The following is a 21,587-nucleotide window of genomic DNA, read 5'->3' on the forward strand; positions in this document are numbered from 1 at the left end:
GGTGACCATAGGAAGAGAACCCCCGAAAGGGAATTACCAACCAACCGCCCCAAGAAAGCTACCCCCTAGAGACCATACCCCTGCACCCTACAACGGACGGAGAGACTTAGATGGGAATCAATGTGCGTTCTGTAGAGGGTTCGGACACTGGAAATCCCAGTGCCCGGTCCTTCTGGAAATGAACAAAAATAGGGACCCCAGAGACACAGCATATGACCCCAGAAATAGAGGACAGGGACGAGGGTACACGAACGACGCCATCAACGACAGGCCAGGCAGACCAAACACCTTTGATCGCCCCCGACAAAACCAGTGTCAACAGTCCGACTATGAAAGCACCCATGACTTCGCATAGGACCGCCAGGGGCAAGGGAGGGATCCAGTCGAACTCCGTGTTGACCAGCAAGGTCCTTACATCACTGCTAAGGTCTTGGGCACAAAATCTCCATTCCTGGTAGACACTGGGGCGACACGTAGTGCGTTATCCAAACGACTGATTCCTAGGGCACCCTTGTCTGGCTCACATGTAACCTCAATAGGCTTCGATGGAACGCCCTCCACTAACCCCTTATCAGCACCAATCTCCTTTGACTTAGAAGATAACACCACTGACACGACCTTTCTGCTCTCCTCCAACACCCCGATGCTATTATGGGACTTGATTTGCTAAAACATTTTCGAGCTACCATCAGATGCTCCCCAGACGGAGTTCGAGTCATCCTACACGATAACCCAGATCTGTCCAGACCCTGTCACACACGGCGTATGCTCTCTATAACCGATGCTGACATGTCCCTACTCGACACATTACCTTCGCATCTATGGGCTAAAACCGACTCAGATGTAGGGCGCATGGTGATCGACCCGGTACACATAACCGTCCGACCGGACGCAGTGCTCCCAAAGCTTCCACAGTATCGGATATCACCCGAAGGCGAGAAGGCATTGGTGGAAATCATCGAGTCCCTAGTCGAGGCAGGATTGGTAGAAGAAGTAGTCAGTAATGTTTGCAACAGCCCTATCCTACCCATTGTAAAGAAGCAAGGCGAGGGAGATGAGAAAGCCTACCATTTCATTGTTGATTTGCGAGAGGTTAACAAAGTAGTCATACCCCAGTACCCCGTGGTCTCAGACATCACCACCATCCTCACCCTGATTCCATCCACTGCCACCACCTTTACTGTTAATGATCTCAAGAACGCATTCTTTTCCATCCCCATCCACCCAGACAGCCGCTACCTGTTCGGCTTCACTTTAAAAGCCCGTTCGTACAGATTCTGCAGGGCACCCCAAGGCTACACTGAGAGTCCCAGTATTTATAGCCAAGCCCTCAAGAGGCAACTAGATGCAGTCCAACTACCCGATGGAGTGGTGTTGATACAGTACGTCAATGACATTCTTTTGGCGGCCGACACCACTCCACTTGCCGTCACAGCCACCATTCACCTCCTCCGCTTCCTTGCGGAGAACGGTCACAAGGTCTCCAGAAAGAAATTGCAATTCTGCCAGCCCCAAGTAACGTATCTAGGCCACCTACTATCCAAAGACGGGAGGAAACTTACCCCTGACCGAATTCAAACCATCCTAGAAACCCCTGTTCCCAAAACTCAGAAGCAAGTGCGGTCCCTAGTAGGCCTCACCTCCTTTTGTCGACAGTGGTTGCCAAATTTCAGTCTTATCGTAAAACCTCTGCTTTCCCTGCTGGCTAAAGATGTCCCCTTCCCCCTCCCCTGGACACCCGAATGTCAATCCTCCTTCAAAGAATTACGAGACGCCCTCTGCTCGGCCCCAGTCCTAGGAACCCCAGACTACACTAAACCTTTCTCCCTCTACACCCACGAAAGGGAGGGATGTACGTTGTCTGTCCTAACCCAGTCCATAGGCCCTAAGCAACGCCCTTGTGCCTACTTCTCTGCCACTCTTGACCCTGTAGCCAGAGCTTTGCCCGCCTGCCTTCGAGCAGTAGCCGCCGCGGCTATCTCTATCCGGCAAAGCGAGGGGATCGTGCTCTCAAACCCCCTCACAGTATTGGTACCCCATGCGGTTGACACCCTCCTGAACCAAACCAAGACTCAACACCTGACTAGCGCACGACTGACTGGTTATGAACTGACTCTGCTTGCACCCCACATCACATTGAAACGATGCACCACTCTGAATCCAGCTACTCTACTGCCTCTCCCTGACGCTGACCCCAATGCGTCCCCTATACATGATTGCGTGACCCTCACCGACGAACAAACCAAGAGTAGGGTTGACCTCCGGGATACTGCCTTCCCGGACCCTGACGGAGAACTGTGGGTGGATGGCTCATGCATCAAGCTTCCCGATGGCACCACCTCAGCTGCCTATGCAGTCACCACAGCCCGAACAGTTGTTGAGACAGCCCGCATCACACAGCGATCTGCACAGGCGGCGGAACTAATTGCTCTCACACGAGCCTGCATCCTGGCAGCAGGGACAACCGCAAACATTTACACAGACAGTCAGTACGCCTTCGGGGTAGTTCACCACTTTGGGCTCTTATGGAAAGAGAGGGGATTCTTGACTTCTCATGGCACACCCATCCTGCATGGAGATCTAGTCTCTGCCCTGACCGAAGCAGTCCTCCTCCCCACACGGTTAGCTGTGATCAAATGCCAGGCACACAAGAAGGTGACAGACATTTTAGGACAGGGAAATGCACTGGCTGACATTACTGCCCGAACCACAGTCGAGAATAGGTCCACGACCCGTATGTACGTGACCAGGTCACAAACTGAGAAATGGAAGGATGCTAGGGAAACAATTAGGGATATCCAACTAGCCAGCACACCACACGAATTAACTGAATGGGCCCGGGTGGGATTGAAGGACGATGACGGTTGCTGGCGAACTAAAGACTTGAACAAATGGTTGCTACCAGATTCATACTTGATCCCCATGCTGACCATGGCACACTCCCCCGCACACATAGGGTCTGCCCCCATGATCGAGCTCATCTCCAAAGTCTGGCACAACGACAAAATCCCAGACTCAGCCAAACGTCTGGTCCAACAATGCCTAGTATGCCTCCAACACAACCCTGGGAAGGGAACTGCTGTACCCCGGGGAGGGTTTGGGGTCCCCAATCACCCCTTTGAAGTCCTACAAATGGACTATGTCCAGTTAGAAAGGTGCCAAGGTTTGAAGTATGTACTTGTCGTTGTGTGTGCCTTCAGCAAGTGGGTGGAAGCCTACCCAACCCATGACAACACCGCTATGACTACCGCAAAAGTACTACTGAAGGAATTCTTCCCCCGATACGGCCTTTGTCGAATTTTGTGGAGCGACAACGGCCCCCACTTCGTAGCCGAAGTTATCCAACTCATCTTAAAAGGGTTGGGTGTAAAACAGAAATTCCATGCGGTCTTCCATCCCCAATCTGCAGGCTTGGTTGAGCGACACAACGCCACATTGAAGCTTAAGATAGCAAAAATAGTCGCCACCACAGGACTGAGATGGCCAGACGCTCTCCCGCTAGCATTGCTATCAATGCGTTCCACCCCCACTAAACACCACTTAACCCCCTACGAGGTCGTTTTCGGGCGGCCCATGAACCTTTGGGCTGCTCCAAAGCCAACATCCATCCACGACGTCCCGGACGTCCTCATGTCTGACTATTTGTATAACCTAACTAAAACATTGTCTGTCATCCATCAGCAGGTGCTGCACGCCATTCCCGATGTTTCCAGGGGCCCCGGACACGACATCCAACCCGGTGACTTCGTCTTAGTGCGTAACTTCCAGCGCACCAAGAGTCTGGAGCCCCGGTGGACGGGCCCCCTGCAAGTCCTGATCACCACCTGAACAGCTCTTCGAGTGGAGGGGAAACGCAATTGGCTGCATGCACACCACTGCAAGAAGGTATCACCGACCCTGACAACCACGGACAACATCACCGCCCAAGAAGAACTTCTGGACAAAGACCGACCATCCCTGAGCCGCTGCCCAGATACAGAGACACTCGAGTTAGTAAGATATCCTGATCCCACTGTGCCATCCAAGGAAGGGTATAACTTGCGACGAAAGGAGAGAACTTCGGCTAAGCAGACCACAGGCTAAGTGGAAATTTCAGAGCGGTAGCCTAGTCACCTCAAAGGCCTCCAGGAGAGAAACTAAACAAAGTCTGTGGTTCTGCCCGCTACCGAGTCTCTTGAAGGTGATGGAAGCGCCTGACATGAAGATGATGGAAGCAACCAGACGTCCGAAGATCCACTACAAAAACCCAAAGACTGACCGAATGCACAGCTTAAAGACTATTGCACTTTTCATTACCCTTCTCTTTTGCCTTCTCCTCGTGGTCACCTTCTGGATCATGGAGGAGAGCACACCCGCTCATAAGACATTGCTGACCACCGTTCAACCTACCACCACGAAAGAACACCATCTGATCTCACTTTCACCCCAACTCCGAGAAAGGCGTAAGGAGTTCTGGAATAACTCTTTTGTGCAGTTGCTCCACCAACACAATCTTGCTGCCAACGCCACTAATTGCTGGATCTGTGGATTGCTACCACATGCCACTGGACACTCTATCCCTTTCATCCCTTCACCTTTTTCTGTCCATGGTTCCTGCCTCGCCTGGCTAATCCTCCTGCAAGAAAGCTACAAGGACAATGCCACTTCCGGCAGAACCATGTCACACTTCTACCATGGGTTCTGGCTGAACAAAACTGGAAGAACTTCTGCCCTCTTCTGCCCTCTGAGATCGAACACTTCCTTTCACATGGACATCCCTGCCAAAGAACGAGTTGAAATGCAAGTGTTCAACAACCCAGCCAGACCCACCTTCTCTTACCTCCGGAAACGGACGGCCGCCACCCTAACAGTGGCCCTGTCCGTCATCAACATCACTGGATTTGTGTGCCTCGAAGGCCTGGGGGCGCAGCTGGTGGGCCACAGCTCCTGCCTCATCACCAGAACATTGGACTCAGTTGACCCACCCTCCTTTGTTGCCTCCCCGAATATGTACTTCATCTGTGGTACTAAGGCCTACACCTGGCTTCCGAAAGGTTGGGGAGGCACCTGCTACATCGCCTTTGTCCTTCCTCCGACATATGTGGCTCCAGCAAACCATCACCGACAGAAACGGGCCAAAGACATTGTGCAAGCCGACTCCGCCGGAGCACAGTTCATGGACGCAGTAAAAGGCCTTGTTCCACTCTGGGGTCCAATGGCAAACAGCCGTGCCATCCGCCACTTAACCCAGGCAGTCGAAACGGCGATGAACATTACGCCTGGCGCCCTCGCCAACAACACCGCCGAGCTCCAGGCCGTCCGCTTAGTGGCCCTTCAGAACCGCCTCGTTCTAGATGTGGTTCTGGCTGATCGTGGAGGAGCATGCCGCATCATTGGGTCCAGCTGTTGTACCTACGTACCGGATAACTCACCCTCAGTCTACAAAGCAATTGAACACCTCCACAGACTGTCCGCAGAGGTCCATCAAGAGCAAGAAGAATGGTCACTGGGGAGTTGGTTTTGGGACACTATTAAAAGTTGGGGATGGAGGCTGTTTTCATTTATCCTAATACCGATTGTGATACTATGTGGATGTTGCTTGGGGATTCAGTGTCTGCCACCTTTATGTTCGCTTTTTATGAACTGCATCTGCCCTAAGACTTTGGACTTTGAAACAGAGCGAATGAAAGCTCTGTATGAGGTGGAAGTTCGAAGTATTATGGGGATAGATCTGAACTAGACAAGCTGGCGAGATATGTTAAAAGGGAGGACTGTGGAAATTTAGCTTGTAACTGAACATTATCTGCGCCATCTTGCCTCTCCCCAGCGCCACGCACAGCGAATGCACGGCCGCCATTTTAGGCACCCCACTCTCTCCCCGCTCATTCTCGATCGCCAGCGCTTTCCCCTGGCGCTGCGAGCATCCCCCGTGCGCCGGCCACCCCCGCTCTCTCATACACGGGCCATAAACCCCCTCTCCTTCTGCGCGACCCTGCCATGGAACCACATCCTACGCCTGACCGACATCCCATATATGGTCACGCATCTCTTTGATAACCCCCTTCCTCTGCGCCCCATTGTCCGAACTGATCCCAGGCCATCACCTAGCCCTGCGGATGCAGTTTATTGCCCCTACTGTAAGGGAAACACCCCACATCAAAGGGAAACAGTGGATCAAAGCCCCTACCCCCTGAGACCCGGCCGGTTGCACACATCCCCGGGAATTGGCGGAATGTCCAGCTGCGTGATAGCCATCTCCTACTGTAGATGGGGTGGGGACTTCTACTGTAGATATGTGTGGGAACGAGCTTGAAGTGGGGGTTCCAAGGATGCCTTTCCGTACATCAAAGTCTCAATAAGTATGTACCATGTGTAATAAAGCAATAAACCTGTGTATAAGAGGCCAGGCCTCAGAGATGCAGTTAGAGCACCTCGTGACGATACCTTGCTGTCTGATCTGATGTGTTCTGCTCCGACGGAATAAAACTTTGTTTCCTGCCTTCCAGTCTCCGGCGCCTGCCTCTTTCATTGGTAAATTATCGAGTGGTATGAGAGGCGATTACCGCCGGGCAATACTTGAAGGGTTATCGACTGAAATTGCCGCTACCATTTAACAGGGAAGTGAGCAGAGTGACCTTAAGAATTTGTTCTCTGCAAGAAGCAAGCCCTCCAAATTATCTAATCCCCAGATTTCGGCCCCATAAAGAGCCAAGCCAACCACCTTCTGATCATATATCTGTAGTGGTGCTGCAATCGGTCTAGATTGTGATGACCTATGTTCTAAGATTATAGCCCCAGAAATCTTCCTCTGCTGTAGAATTCGCTTTGAGATATGTTGTTTCCATTCTATTTTTTCGGTGAGGGTTATACCAAGATATACAATGGAATCTACCCTTTCCAGCGGAATCCCCCCCAGTAATAGTATCCCTTTAAACGATTTGTGGGGGGTCATTAACAAAAGTTTAGTCTTTGAGGTATTTACTTCTAAACCTCTCCTCTCACAGAAAGACATGAAGCGATCTAATAGGAGTTGAAGGCCACTTGGGGTTTTAGAAACTAATAGCGTGTCGTCCGCAAAGAGCAATGTGTTTATTTTTACACTCCCCAATGAAGGGGCATCTGCATGGGATTCCGTTAAGTATTCACCACTCCATTTACAAAAAGTGAAAATAAGGTGGGGGATAGAACGCAGCCCTCTTTTAACCTTTATTGGGTCGGTCAATTGCGTTTGGTTTCCCCAGCATACCTTCGCATAGTTTCCTTCGTGAAGGTGAATTAAAAGTGCCAGAATGTCATGGGGAGCCCCTGATCATAAAGTACTTGCCAAAGTGTAGCCCTTGGAATAAGATCAAAAGCTGACCTCAAGTCAATAAAAGCAGTTGAAAGACTGCCCTGTTCCAATGTCACAGACTTCCAGGCCAAAAGGGTAAAACGAAAAACCTGATCGATAGTACTGACCTTTTTCCTGAACCCTGCTTGGAAGGGGGATAATATGCCATTCCCTTCCAATCCAATGAGTAATTTTTGTAAGCAGGGCATGAGAAAAATCATTCTGCGCCCCATCAATCAGACTTATCGATCTGTAGTTTGAGGGCAGTCATCGATCCCCCTTCTTGAAGACTGGGATAACCTCTGTTCCTTGCCAAGAAGGGGGTATAGGGGCCCCAGCAGCTATACCATTGGCTAGTAGCCACATATAGTTAGACCATTTAGGAATATTGGCTAAAATGACATCACCAGGTATTCCATCTGGGCCTGGTGCTTTATCTTTAAGTATAGAGCTAATACTTTCAGTAATATCAGCTATTGAGAAAAAATTAGAGTCAGTCTGTAAGTTGGTTAAGTCTAAAGAAGTATCTCCAGGAGTGGACATTCCTGTTCCAGAATAAATTCCGGAAAGTGGTCAAACCAGGCTACCGCTGTGATATCATTAGTGGGTGAACTCGCTCTCTCAGCGTCTCCCCTTGTTACAAGAAGCCAAAATTGGTTTTGATCTTTCAGTTTGCAAGCGGCATTGATCTGTTGCCAGCGATCCTCCACATATTCCCTTTTGGCTTCCCTCTGTGCTTTCATATATGCTCTTCTAGCTATACTTATACTAATATTATTTTTGGCTTTAATCTCAGTTGCCAGAAGTGACCGTGCCGCCTTACACTTTTTGTTAAACCAGGAATAATGAGATTTAGCAGACGTCTTCTTACAATGAGATCTCTTACATACAAAGTGGGAAGGTAACTGTGAAAAAAGGACCGTTTTATTGTGGAGAATTGGATGTTGTGTTTATATATATATATTCACTGAAAAACACACAGGTTTCAGGGACGTTATAGTTACAAATTAGTAAACTGCTTATTTTAGAATTAGGACCTATAAAGAAAAGAAAAAATAGTTATAACATGTAATAATACATTTTTTACAACACAGCATAATTTCAACAAAGTAATTTGTTTGCCTTTCTTGCTGTTCTCAGTATATATTGAATTTCACTAGAAATAGTGATTTCAATCGTACTCATCACTTAACAGCGGGCAAATTAAAAAACAATCAAAAAGATTGTTTAAAAAAAAAACAACATGCTATTCTCAGTAATATACCACAAGATACAAATCACACATATATGCTTATGGCCAACAAAATTGTATAAGTTTAACTTACAAAAACTGTAAATGTTGTCGCTTAAAAATATTCACTGAGTCAACGAGCACAAAAAAGTCCATAATTCAAACATATACCTTTCCTTGAGGCCAAATGGTATTTTTGCACTCCTTTTTATGTAAATTGTCCAATGATAGTCCTATTAAATGATAATAATACATTTCTCAGAGAGTGAATTATCTTCCTAAAATTTTGACTTTAAAAATATTAGGTAGGAATTTGGTAATTCCCTAGGCAAACGTTGTTTGAAACCCAACTGGGAATCATTACAAAGTGTCCAGCCTTTGTCACATTTTAGATAGGCAGTGTAATGTCCAGATGTGGTGGAAGAACCATCATGGAAAATTATTGCAATTGCTACAAAAGTCCTTCATGATATTGATACTTGTGTTGCTACAAATTGCTTTATTAAATTATCCAATTTTCTTCCATCAGCTGTACAACGTTGCATCATTAAAATTGGCCATATTTTTTTTAAAATAATGTAGATAAAATTTCTGATATACATTGGCTACACTCCATGTTTTGATTTGCACCTTTAACTAATTTATTAAAAGAAACTGATTTACAGTCTGGTAATGTTAAATACAGAAATCTTTCAGTGTCTACATTAGTGGAACATGTATACATGCAATTTTCACAATGATGTTCCCATTTGTAAGAAAGGCCAAAAATATTTTCTATTTCAACACCTTCATTTTCAAAAATGGTAAGCATATACATTAAAAATTCATGAGCATCTTGTTGGATATTTTGTGTAAATTGCGTAAAACCAGAACACACATCCAAATGATTACGAATATCTGAAACAGATTGTATTTTACTTGTATCTGTATCTATCAAACTGATAACCAACAACCTCTTCAACAGTGTCCGATTTCTTTTTACTTGCAATCACAACATTATCTTGTTCTATTCCCTTCTCAACACCTTCAGAACAGATACTCTCAGACCTTCTTTTTCGAACAACCATACGCTTTTCAAATACAGGATATTGACCTAAATTTGGAGCATACACCCTTCTTAACCTATTATACTCTTTTACACAGTTTGCATCTGCAGAAACATTTGTCTCATCAAAATCATTCAAAAACAAACCAGATAATGTTCTGACTCGCGACAAAGCAACATATGCCATACCCTCTTTAAATACAGTAGATCCAATGTTCACCAATGCACTGTCTACACTTAATCCTTTAGATTCATGAATAGTCACTGCATACGCTAGAGAAAATGGAAATTGTTTCCTACGGACACATAAATCTTTAACAAGCAAAAAACGAACTGAACAACGACCAATTTCTTCCACTTCTTCAATCTGATCAAATTTTATTTTTAAAATTTCAATTCCTTCTTTTTTCTGATAATTAACTAAATCTACCACTTTACCCATTGCGCCATTAACTAACCCTTTTTCTACATCCAAATTTTGCCTTAAAATTGCTCCACAGTTTACACACACATACAGTGTCTTTTCTAAACCAGCTGTTTTAGATATTTTTTTTTCTAAAGAATCCAGTTTTGTTTTCAACTTTCCCGTCAAAATAATAGTGATTCCTTCATGCTCTATTTTATCGATGGCTTCAATTTTTATAATGTCTTCATTTTCCAGTTTCAATAGTTCTTCGTTGAATATGGAACACTCGCTCAGTGTTGACATTAAACAGATCACTGATTTATTTTCAGCAATTTTAATATACACTTTTGCAGGATCTACATTTTCATTTGGAAAGACATTGCAAAGTAATCGACTTTCCAAAGCTTGTTTGCCATGTTTTGTAAGAATTCCAATTCTTATATCTTGAAGAATACTTCCATATTCAGCATCATTTGCCTGTCGCATATTTGTTGTCAGTTCTTTGTATTCAAAATTAGTCCAAATGCTCACATTACCAACACTACCAAGAGACTTTCTGGTATCTTCATGTGCAAGTGTTTTAAATACCGGTTGTCCTTTTACCGGAGTCAGTTGCAATAGATCTCCAAAAACTATGATGTGTTTTCCTCCAAATAACACGTCATACTCTGTTTTAAGAATTTGTTGCATTCTTAAAAGCACAAAGGCAAGCATCAAGTTTGAGACCATGCTCACCTCATCAATAATGAGAAGTTTCATTTTCTTCAAGACTCTCGAAACTTCACAAATAGCTTCTCCAGATAGCTTGTGGTATTCCAATTTGTTCTCATGCTCTACTGGTAGCATTTGTAAACAATGTAAAGTAATTCCTTTAATGTTATGTGCTGCCAACCCGGTTGGAGCAGTGCCAACACAAGACAAATGCGACTCAGTTGTTTTCTGCAGATAGCTTGTAATTACTTTAATTAAGAAACTTTTTCCTGTTCCAGCTTGACCACTCACATACATTCGGATAGGTTGAAATGATGTACATGAGCACCCTTTCTTTTCATGAAGTAATCCATGGTCAATCTGCTCTTTCACTTGTTGATATATTTGTTTCTCTTCAACATTTAATTGTTCTTCCAAGTTTCATAACTGTATTACATCTTCTTGAGCTTGATACATTGCTGTTTCCACCTCATTCATGGCAGTTGCTGCTTCATTTTCAACAATTGGTTGTCCTAGTGGATCTTGACTCAGTGCAGCAGAACTTTGACTGTCTTGAGAACTTTCTCTAGCAATCTCACCTGCAATTGTAGCTTCTTGATCAATTTCATCATTCAACATTTTCACATAATTTGCAAAAGCACTGCATTGTATGCTATCTTTACAAGCATTAAATGCATCTTCATAGCTCTGAAAATCTCCAAGCAATTACAGTGTCCGATTTCTTTTTACTTGTAATCACAACATTATCTTGTTCTATTCCCTTCTCAACACCTTCAGAACAGATACTCTCAGACCTTCTTTTTCGACCAAACATACGCTTTTCAAATACAGAATATTGACCTAAATTTGGAGCATACACTCTTCTTAACCTATTATACTCTTTTACACAGTTTGCATCTGCAGAAACCTTTGTCTCATCAAAATCAATCAAAAACAAACCAGATAATGTTCTGACTCGCGACAAAGCAACATATGCCATACCCTCTTTAAATACAGTAGATCCAATGTTCACCAATGCACTGTCTACACTTAATCCTTGAGATTTATGAATAGTCACTGCATATGCTAGAGAAAATGGAAATTGTTTCCTACTGACACATAAATCTTTAACAAGCAAAAAACGAACTGAACAACGACCAATTTCTTTAACTTCTTCAATCTGATCAAATTTAATTTTAAAAAATTCAATTCCTTCTTTTTTCTGATAATTAACTAAATCTACCACTTTACCCATTGCGCCATTAACTAACCCTTTTTCTACATCCAAATTCGCCTTAAAATTGCCCGACAGTTTACACATGCATACAGTGTCTTTTCTAAACCAGCTGTTTTAGATATTTTTTTTCTAAAGAATCCAGTTTTGTTTTCAACTTTCCCGTCAAAATAATAGTGATTCCTTCATGCTCTATTTTATCGATGGCTTCCATTTTTATAATTTCTTCATTTTCCAGTTTCAATAGTTCTTCATTGAATATGGAACACTCACACAGTGTTGACATTAAACAGATCACTGATTTATTTTCAGCAATTTTCATATACACTTTTGCAGAAACTACATTTTCATTTGGAAAAACATAGCAAAGTAATCGACTTTCCAAAGCTTGTTTGCCATGTTTTGTAATAATTCCAATTCTTATATCTTGAAGAATACTTCCATATTCAGCATCATTTGCCTGTCGCATATTTGTTGTCAGTTCTTTGTATTCAAAATTAGTCCAAATGTTCACATTACCAACACTACCAAGAGACTTTCTGGTATCTTCATGTGCAAGTGTTTTAAATACCGGTTGCCCTTTTACCGGAGTCAGTTGCAATAGATCTCCAAAAACTATGATGTGTTTTCCTCCAAATAACACGTCATACTCTGTTTTAAGAATTTGTTGCATTCTTAAAAGCACTAAGGCAAGCATCAAGTTTAAGACCATGCTCACCTCATCAATAATGAGAAGTTTCATTTTCTTCAAGACTCTTGAAACTTCACAACTAGCTTCTCCAGATAGCTTGTGGTATTCCAATTTGTTCTCATGCTCTACTGGTAGCATTTGTAAACGATGTAAAGTAATTCCTTTAATGTTATGTGCTGCCAACCCGGTTGGAGCAGTGCCAACACAAGACAAATGCGACTCAGTTGTTTTCTGCAGATAACTTGTAATTACTTTAATTAACAAACTTTTTCCTGTTCCAGCTTGACCACTCACATACATTCGGATAGGTTGAAATGATGTACATGAGCACCCTTTCTTTTCATGAAGTAATCCATGGTCAATCTGCTCTTTCACTTGTTGATATATTTGTTTCTCTTCAACATTTAATTGTTCTTCCAAGTTTCATAACTGTATTACATCTTCTTGAGCTTGATACATTGCTGTTTCCACCTCATTCATGGCAGTTGCTGCTTCATTTTCAACAATTGGTTGTCCTAGTGGATCTTGACTCAGTGCAGCAGAACTTTGACTGTCTTGAGAACTGTCTCTAGCAATCTCATCTGCAATTGTAACTTCTTGATCAATTTCATCATTCAACATTTTCACATAATTTGCAAAAGCACTGCATTGTATGCTATCTTTACAAGCATTAAATGCATCTTCATACCTCTGAAAATCTCCAAGTAATTCCAGTTCTGAATGCCATGGTTTGAACATTTGCAAAAGGGCTAAATAGTAAAATTCCCTTTTATCAGCAGTGTCGCAACTCAGTTTCCTGTGATTAATTAAATTGCCTTTCCTTTTTTTCACCAGACATCCTTCAGAACCAATAACTGCATATTTTCCATCATTGATGTTCTCTGTAGTATTCCATTTAAAAGTGTAGTTTTACAGCACTTCATAGAGATACATATTCTCAAGATGATGACTTCTGTTTGGGTAATATGTGTCCAACATATTCGGTTTCAAAATATCTGTAATTTCTTGTTCTTTTTCTGCTAAATATTCAATTTCTTGAACAGATTTCAGTACCCGATTTCGCATTCCTGCAAGACCTAGACTCACCCAAATGATTCTTCTACTTTTGGAATGTAGACTTGCAGATGATAACCGATCTGAACATTCATATGCTCCAATTTCACGATGCGATAACATCTTCAAACTGAAACTGTATATGTTTTTTACTTAGAGTCTTCTCATAAGAAATCTCTTCCCACATTTCTTTCAATTCCGTCTTTTCTGATTTAGTAATGTAGGACGTTACATATCGTGCAACAGCAATGGAATTGTCCGAAACCTACTGAATATCATGTTAGCATTCCACATGGATAAAATAACTGGATTGTAGTCATTTATGTATTTTGATTCTTCACTTCTTTTTAAGTTGCAGGTATTTTTCGGAGACTTTCTTGTGATGGTATGTCGCATAGCTGACATAAAACTGTTTACTCTTCCTTTGGATAATACAGGACATGGAAATCCAAAACGACATTTGGTATAGAAGTTATCCTTTGACTTGTACTTTGGAATGGTAAGACTTGTTGTTTTAAGTTTTTATGTTCTTTGCTATTGGGTACAGCACATGTGGCATAATCTTTAATGAAAGACAAAACAGTTTCATCTGAATCTGTTCCAAATTTGGGGGCGCCCTTGATCCATAACAACATATGTATATGAGGAGCACCTCTTGCTTGATACTCCTTTCTCCAAAAGAAATCCACAACTTTTCTAAGAGGAGGATTCTTTTTATTGCAGATGAAAGACATCATAGCTTCAAATCTATGATTGAAATATCTGCATACATTACCAGGATCCAATGAGCACAAGTGTCTTGTATTCAATATTTTTTATATTGGAATTTGCTTCTCGAAGAAATTCAAGTAAATCATCCCAAGCATACTCAGCACAGCTTAGTGTAACAAACCATGTAGGAGTTCCCAAGTTACGTAGCATACATTTCAGTCCTACCAATATTCATTAGTCCCACGCTGACATGCCATCAGATTAATCAACTGAGATTCTAAATGATCATTTCTCTGATGCACTTTATCCATAAAATCCTTTGCAGTTACATTTTGCAGATGCATTCCAGTTTTAAAAATGTGATTTACTGCATATGAAAGTTCAGACACGTCACTTTTAAACAAACCGAAGATGAAACATATAAGGGATACATTGTCGAAATCTTTGATCTTCTGCATATAATCTTGTTGTCCGATATTCAGATGCAGGAATCTGCACAGGACGTTCATCATATCGCCCACCTTTTCCTGTTGGAAACAACTGCGGGAAACAACGAGCTTCCAAACTCTCTTCCCATACACTCATGGGACTTCTTGTTGCTTTTTTCATTTGGAACAACTCAATCGTATTCTCCATCACCTCTTTGGAATGAAGTGGATGTACACTGTAATGTTCATAGATTTCTTCACATCTGGACATATCCACTTTTTCAATTTGTCCACTTAATATTTCACTATCTTCTGCTAAATCTATTTCTTCTTCTCCAACAAACACATTTCTATAGTACTCATTATTTTTTTATCAGATACAATGATGCCTTTTGCACTTTTCTAACATCCACTAACTCTTGACAGATGTTCTTATTCTTAGTAGGAACACCATGTTTCAGTATCTTCTGCTAAATCTATTTCTTCTTCTCCTACAAACACATTTCTATAGTACTCATTATTTTTTAACAGATACAATGATGCCTTTTGCACTTTTCTAACATTCAATAACTCTTGCCAGATTTTCATATTCTTAGTAGGAACACCATTAACTAGAATGACTAGTGGCTAATTTTCTGCATGGTCTACACCAATAGTTTCAATATTTTTCCTTAAATCTAACGGTAAATACACAACTCTTCCTTTCAATCCTCTTTGCAACTCTGATGGAGGTAATTTCCCTGTTTTAGGCTCCATACGAACAATAGCCTGAAACGGGTGAACACATTGAATGAGAATAGACTCATACGTATTTAAATCTATCAGCTCTGGAGGAATAGCAACCAACTCTAGATTATTATGAATTGCTCTAGCAGGCATTTTATTCTAATCTAATTTGTTATAGCAATATTTGCAAATACGCTGCTCAGATCCCAAATCAAAACATTGCTCTACCAACAAATAAGTTGCAAATTCCATCCACTTATCATTATCTTCTATTTCACTTTTTAAATACAGATTGACACCCCTAGTCTGATTTTTATAGTGAGTTCGCCGACAACAAATACAAGAAACATTTGGTCTTTCACCTGAAATTACCTTAAACTTTGTGATTTCATCCTCAAAAATTTTTGTAATCACAGGTTCTACATTGTCTTCAACATTTTCTTCCACTAATGTGACAGTTTCTCCACTCTCTTGCTGAGGACCAAAGTTACAAAACTCAATATCCTCACATACCTTCTTCACATCTGATACTGAGCCACGCAAAAGAGCACTGTTCAACTCCTTTAACTTTAGTGCTGGACTTTTCGCATAATACAATCTTCTCACTAACTTCTGCATTTGAGTATGATGTACTGCCACCATCCTGAAATGGTGAAAAACACTTTCACAAACTTTCCTAGAAAGACAAGCCAGAGAATGACCATACAAACCAGTATTTTTTCTCACTCTGCAAGGGTCTAGTCCTTGCAACACCTTAATCTTTTGTTTAACACTTTCTGTAGCATATGCTCATAAAAAACTACATAAGTTATCAAGAGATTCCTGTCGTACACTACAAATACTACTGTAATCCCATGTGTACACAGGGTGTTTAGGACGTCTCCCTAGAACTACATCAGCTATCACTTCTTCTGCATTTCTTTCAACCATTTTCTCTTTCTCAATTGGACAACCATCTCAGTAATATTTTGCTCTGTAATTAACTCTCTTCATTAAAGAAAGGCTCTGTACTGGAACTGTGTTTCCATTCTCCCAAAAAAAATCACATTTTTTTTTCTATTAATTACTCTTTTCCTCCTACTTTTCCTCCTATTTTTGGCCTTCATTAAATTGATCGGTGTATCTAGTGACCGAATTCTGTTTCATACTAAAATGAATAATTTCCTTTTTACTTCAAAAGCCTTTTCAACAATATTTTCAATATGCTTCTTCTTTTTATAAAATAGAGCTCTCTTTTTATATTTCTTCACATCTTTCAGCAAATTATGTACTACTCTCTTGTAAAATATTTTTTTTGTAATTCCTTATTCTGATTTTGCCTTCTTTTAGCATACTTTGTCTCCTTTGACTGAACATTTGTTTTTTTGCTTTTCCTCTTATTTTGAATTTCTTTTGTAGTTGAAACATTCTCAGTGGATTCAGCGTTCTGTACATTCTGTTTCCTCCTACAAACATTTTTAATAAATTGCTTTGTGATCTTACCAGAAGATTTTTTCTTTTTAGCCACATTATCTTGTACATTCAATACTTGTGGTTGAATTTTCTTCAAGTAATACTCCTGTCCCTGTTCTTTTCTTTTTCTTTTTTTTTCAGGCATGATTTCTCTATTTTAACGTATCTGTAATAAAGAATCACAAAGAAAAGTATATTAATAACTTTCAAATGTACACTATTCTATTACTGTAGAAACACATTTTATATAAAAACTGACTAAGAAACTATAGCCATGAAGCACAAGTGTGACGATAGTTAAAACACTACATGCATAGTGCATACTACTTTGAAGCAGTTCATGCCCTAAAGCCTGCCTCACTAAAAGAGTGCATGCTAACTGACTGAATGATTACAATACTATAAGGACTGGGTGAGTGACAGGGTGTTTCCTAGAAGTGTATGAATACTGACATGGATATTGATGGTGTGAAAGACAAGTGTGTAGGTGATTAGAGACCTACATGCTTACTGGACACATGTTTTAATCCATCCATATGTTAAGGCCTGTCTCACTCCAATACTATTTGGATACTGATTAAATGATTAGAGTACTGCAAGAAGAGTGCCTGGGTGAGTTTATAAGTGTTCGGGTTTTGGCACAGTGAATGGATTACTCCATGGTGCTGAATGGGTCACTAGAGGACTCCAAGGGGAGTGACAGAGTATTTGCTAGAAGTGTATGAATACTGACTAGGGAATTGAAGGTGTGAAACACAAGTGTGTAGGTGGTTAGAGGACTGCATGCATAGTGGATAGACATTTGAATCAATTCATGTGCTAAGGCCTGGCTCACTGCATGAGTACTTGGGTACTGACTGAATGATTAGAGTACTGCAAGGAGAGATCCTGGCTAAATTTATAAATCGTTGACTTTTGGCGCAGTGAATGGATTAGTACATGGTGCTGAATGGGTCACTGGATGAGTACAAGGGGAGTGATAGGGTGTTTGCTGCACTGTAAGTATACTGAGTGGGGAATTAAAGGTGTGAAATACAAGTGTGTAGGTGGTTAGAAGACTGCATGCATACTGGATAGACGTTTGAAGCAATTCATGTGCTAAGGGCTGGCTCACTCCATTAGTACTTAGGTACTGACTGAATGATTAGACTATTGCAAGAAGTGTACCTGGATGAAATTACAAGTGTTTCAGTGTTGGTGCAGTGAATGCTTTACTACATGGTGCTGAATAAGTCACTGGAACACTGCAAGGGGAGTGACAGGATGTTTGCTGGAAGTACATGGATACTCACTGGGGAATTGAAGCTATTAAAGACAAGTGTATAGTGTCTTAGAAGACTGCATGCATACTGCATAGACATTTGTAGCCCTCTATGTGGTAATGCATGGTTCACTACATGAGTACCTGGAAACTGACTGAATCATTAGACTACTGCTAGGAAAGTGCCTGGGTAAAACTTTTAAGTTTTTCAGTTTTGGCGCAGTAAAAAGATTAGTACATGGTACTGGATCAGTCACTGGATGAGTGCAAGATGAGTGACAGGATGTTTATGTTTATTGAAGTATATAGCTACTGACTAGTTAATTAAAGAAGTGAAAGACAAGTGTGTAGGTGACTAGAGGCCTGTATAAATACTGCATAGGGGTTTGAAGCAGTCCATGTTGTAAGGCCTGGCTCGCTGCATGAGTACTTGGGTACTGACTGAATGATAAGAGAACTGCAAAGAGAGTGCCTGAGTGAATTTATAAGTGTTTGGGTTTTGGCAAAGTGAATGGTTTAGTATATGCTGCTGAATGGGTCACTAGAGTAGTACATGGGGAGTGACAGGGTGTTTGCTTGAAGTGTATGAATGCTGACTATGGAATTAAAGGTGTGAAAGAGAACTGTGTAGATGGTTAGAGGACTGCATGCATAGTGGATAAGCATTTGAATCAATGCATGTGCTAAAGCCTGCCGCACTCAGTTAATAATTGAATATTAACTGAATGTTTACAGTATTGCAAGGACACTTCCTGGGTAAATACATAAGCCTTCTAATTCTAAAAAAACTTGAGAACAGGAAAGTTTTAAAGCAGTTATGCGTATTCAAACATATGAGGTACCCAAATGCTTCTCTCACAGTGGTTCCCAAATGCACACAGACTCACAGTGTGATTCTAGACGAGCAACACTATCCCTAGGAGTTTACCAAAACTCATTCACTACTGTGGAAGGGGTAAGGGTACTGTACACAGCCTACATATTTCAGTACAGCACTTTACTGTCGATGCCTCACTCATTTTATCAATGCATAAGCAATGACTGGCTTCTAATGCTACTAAAACTTGACAACATGACAGGTTTTAAAACAGTTATCTGTCAGCAAATACACGATGTTACCAAATGCTTCTCTTACAGTGGTTCCCAAATGTACACAGACTCACAGTGTGATTCTAGACAAGCAACACTATCTCTAGGAGTTTACCAAAACTCATTCACTACTGTGGAAGGGGTAAGGGGACTGCACACAATCTACATATTTAAGTACTGCACTTTAGAGTTAAAGCCTGACTCATTTTATCAATGCATAAGCAAAGACTGGCTTCTAATGCTACTAAAACTTGACAACATGACAGGTTTTAAAACAGTTGTCTGTCAGCAAATACGCAATGTTACCAAATGCTTCTCTCACAGTGGTTCCCAAATGCACACACACTTACAGTGTGATTCTATACAAGCAACACTATCTCAAGGAGTTTACCAAAACTCATTCACTACTGTGGAAGGGGTAAGGGGACTGCACACAATCTAGATATTTCAGGACTCCACTTTAGTGTCGATGCCTGACTCATTTAATCAAAGCATAAGCAAAGACTGGCTTCTAATGCTACTAAAACTTGACAACAAGACAGGTTTTAAAACAGTTATCTGTCAGCAAATACATGATGTTACCAAATGCTTCTCTCACAATCCTTACCCAAATGCACACAGACTCACAGTGTGAATTTAGACAAGCAACACTATCCTAGGAGTTTACCAAAACTCATTCACTAGTGCAGAAGGGGTAAGAGTACTGTACACAATCTACATATTTAAGTACTGCACTTTAGTGTCAAAGCCTGACTCATTTTATCAATGCATAAGCAAAGACTGGCTTCTAATGCTACTAAAACTTGACAACATGAAAGGTTTTAAAACAGTTATCTGTCAACAAATACACAATGTTACCAAATCCTTCTCTCACAGTGGTTCCCAAATGCACACAGACTCACAGTGTGATTCTAAACAAGCAACACTATCCCTAGGAGTTTACCAAAACTCATTCACTACAGTGCAAGGGGTAAGGGGACTGCACACAATCTACATATTTAAGTACTGCACTTTAGTGTCAAAGCCTAACTCATTTTATCAATGCATAAGCAAAGACTGGCTTCTAATGCTACTAAAACTTGACAACATGGCAGGTTTTAAAACAGTAATCTGTCAGCAAATACATGATGTTACCAAATGCTTCTCTCACAGTGGTTCCCAAATGCATACAGACTCACAGTGTGATTCTATACAAGCAACACTATCCCAAGGAGTTTACCAAAACTCATTTACTACTGTGGAAGGGGTAAGGGGACTGCACACAATCTACATATTTCAGGACTCCACTTTAGTGTCAATGCCTGACTCATTTAATCAAAGAATAAGCAAAGACTGGCTTCTAATGCTACTAAAACTTGACAACAAGACAGGTTTTAAAACAGTTATCTGTCAGCAAATGCATGATGTTACCAAATGCTTCTCTCACAATCCTTACCCAAATGCACACAGACTCACAGTGTGATTTTAGACAAGCAACACTATCCTAGGAGTTTACCAAAACTCATTCACTAGTCTAGAAGGGGTAAGTGTACTGCACACAATCTACATATTTAAGTACTGCACTTTAGTGTCAAAGCCTGACTCATTTTATCAATGCATAAGCAAAGACTGGCTTCTAATGCTACTAAAACTTGACAACATGACAGGTTTTAAAACAGTTATCTTTCAGCAAATACATAATGTTACCAAATGCTTCTCTCACAGTGGTTCCCAAATGCACTCTAACTCACAGTGTGATTCTAGACAAGCAACACTATCCCTAGGAGTTTACCAAAACTCATTCACTCCTGTGGAAGGGGTAAGGGGACTGCACACAATCTACATATGTAAGTACTGCACTTTAGTGTCAATGCCTGACTCATTTTATCAATGCATAAGCAAAGACTGGCTTCTAATGCTACTAAAACTTGACAACTTGACAGGTTTTAAAACAGTTATCTGTCAGCAAATAAATGAGGTTACCAAATGCTTCTCTCACAGTGGTTCCCAAATGCACACAGACTCACAGTGTGATTCTATGTAAGGAATACTATCCCTAGGAGTTTACCAAAACTCATTCACTACTGTGGAAGGGGACTGTGCACAATCTACATATTTCAGAACTCCACTTTAGTGTCAAAGCCTGACTCATTTAATCAAAACATAAGCAAAGACTGGCTTCTAATGCTACTAAAACTTGACAACATGACAGGTTTTAAAACAGTTATCTGTCAGCAAATACATGATGTTACCAAATGCTTCTCTCACAGTGGTTCCCAAAT

This window comes from Triturus cristatus, chromosome 8, assembly GCF_964204655.1.
Source record: "Triturus cristatus chromosome 8, aTriCri1.1, whole genome shotgun sequence".
Lineage (NCBI taxonomy): Eukaryota > Metazoa > Chordata > Amphibia > Caudata > Salamandridae > Triturus > Triturus cristatus.